The sequence below is a fragment of the Triticum dicoccoides genome, chromosome 1B, assembly GCF_002162155.2.
Source record: "Triticum dicoccoides isolate Atlit2015 ecotype Zavitan chromosome 1B, WEW_v2.0, whole genome shotgun sequence".
NCBI lineage: Eukaryota > Viridiplantae > Streptophyta > Magnoliopsida > Poales > Poaceae > Triticum > Triticum dicoccoides.
Window position 1 is genome coordinate 94,679,808 of NC_041381.1, and position 2,912 is coordinate 94,682,719.

The window sequence follows — 2,912 nt, forward strand, 5'->3', positions numbered from 1 at the left end:
AATAAAGATGACCCTCGGGTTGGCCGACCCAAGGGAAAGGGTAGGTGGTGGTGAGGCAAATGGTAAAACCAAGGTTGGGCCTTGCTGGAGGAGTTTTATTCAAAGCAAACTGTCAAGAGGGTCCCATAAATCACCCGACCGCGTAAGGAACGCAAAATCTGGGAACATAACACCGGTATGACGGAAACTAGGGCGGCAAGAGTGGAACAAAATACTGGGCAAAAGGCCAAGTCTTCCACCCTTTACCAAGTATATAGATGCATTAATAATATAAGAGATATTGTGATATCCCAATCAAAATCCTGTCCACCATGGAGAAATCTTCAACTTCACCTACAACTAGCAACGCTATAAGAGGGCTGAGCAAAGCGGTAACATAGCCAAACAACGGTTTGCATAGGAAAGGTATCAAAGGTTAGAGGTTCATGGCAATTTGGGATGGCTTGATAAACAGGTAATAGGTAGCGCAGCAAAGCGATAGAACGAAGCAACTGGCATAGCAATGATAGTAGTGAGATCCAGGGTAGCGGTCATCTTGCCTGAAATCCCGCAAGGAAGAAGAACGAGTCCATGAAGAAGACGAACGGATGAAGCCGAACCAAGCGTTAACGAACGAATCCTCACGGTCGCAACGAAACAGGAACTATCGAAAAGAAGCACACAACATAGTAAACACACCACGCATGAACAAGGCATGATGCACAACAAGCATGATACATGACAAAGCTACATGAAGCTACTCATGGCAAGAGATGATGCAAACAAGAACAACACATCAAGGCAAGTTTAAATGAGGCCGGGAACTACATATAACAATTCCGGTAAGTCCTCATATGCATATTTCGAAATTGGTCCAGATCTGAATAAACCTTATGTTCAAGTTGTTAAACAACAAGTTAAGATTCACCAAGATGATCTACACGAGATTCTAGTCAAGTTACATATAAAGTTCATTTAGTTCGGAGCTACGGCCTAGAAGATATGAGCAAAACAAGTTAAACATGGCATTGATGCAAAATGCACCCAAACATCAAGCAAACATCTCAAAACAAGGATGCAACATGATAATATGAAGCTACATGCAAAATCAAGCAAGTTTCATATAGAGCACACTCAAAACGGAGCAACGGTTCAACACACACACATGAAACAAGTTTAAAGGACAAGCTGTCCAAAACAACAACTAGGCATATTGCAAGCATCAAAACAACATGCTACATCACCCCAACATAATAACAAAAGGCATGGGCATGATGTACAGGTAAAGCATTACAAAACATGAACACTGAGCTATCTCTAGAAATCACTAGAACATGCTCAAACACACATGGAAAGATTGCAAGTAATAACAATTCCAGACTTTGCAGAAAATAACATCACGATGCAATGTTTAGAGCTATCAAACAACCTGTTACAGGAACTTACCATGGCAAACAAAGGCATGGCATAAATCTACTAATTGCATAGATCAAAAGACCCTTACTGACCATAAGCCAAAAATGATCAGAAGATATGATGGCACTCACGTAAACATGGCAAGTTATAATACAGATTCAAACATGGCAGCAACAAAATTATGAAGGCATGTAGATGAGCTTGTGCAACTCACTACAGATCAATACATGGCATGGAAAGGCAACCAACAGTAAGAAGACATATTTGTGAAGCTAATCATGACAATAGCAAGGTCATAGGATGCATAGAACACTAGCAAAACACATGGGAACAAGTGAACTTAATGTTAACAGGCTGACAACAACATTATGAAGCAACTTTGGAGCAAGTTATGAACAAGCTACAGCAAGCTATAAATGCAACCAGGGGCATGGATAGATAGAAGATGACATGTAGATCAAAACATGTTTATAGAACATCACCAGATTATGCATAGAATGATTAGTAACAACATGTTTATATAGCATCACGAAATAACAGATTCAGCCTAGCAAAACAACAACATCATGAACACTACTTAACAAGCTCGATTCACTCACCACAAGTCATTGCATGACAAGATAAGCATAGCATCATCAAGAAGACATGTTTGTGTAACCAACCAAGGCAAGAACAAGTCCATAGCATGCAAGGATCAACTATAGCAAGCTTGGCCAAATTGAATAACATGTAAACAATCTGCCAGGAAACATTTTGAAGCAAAAGTAGAGCACTCAAATGACATACTAGACTACTCCATAATGGCAACCAAGGGCATGAATGGATAGACAATAACCACATGTTCAAAACACCCTTACTGAAGTATCTCAAAATATGCATGGATCTCTCTGTAGCATCAAGTTTACACGGCATTAAAATAACAGCAGAATAGGGACTAAAATCAGCAACATCATGATGCCTAATTTGCATGTTTGTGCTAGTCACCACATTGATCACAAAAATACATGGTAATCACCTCTGTAAATAAGACATGGCATAGATGAAAACACATGTAGACATCAACCTCATAGGATGCACACATCAATCATGGAAAAAATGACAAAAGAGCTCGTTCTGATAACAGACAGCAGAAAACATCATGAAGCACTCTTACAACAATGACTCAGGCATCTAGATGACCTCAAATGGATATGATGCAATGGAACAAAATGATGTACTCGTCCAGGCGAACAATTTGACATATTACACGGACAAAACGGAGCTACGGATGCAGAGATACGGCATGACAAACATGGCATGAAAATTACTGCAGGCACGGGGACTTAGCAGTTTTCTCACCCCGGGGAAAAAGTCAACCGCGGCACGGAGATCGAGGATGGCCGGAATCTCGCCGGAGATGACGGAGATGACACCGGGGAGGGCCGGAGATGGCGGATCCGGGCCGGATCTCGCCGGATCCGGCCGGATCCCGGCGAGGGGAGGCGGAGGAGGCGACGGGGGCGGCGCGGCCACCGACG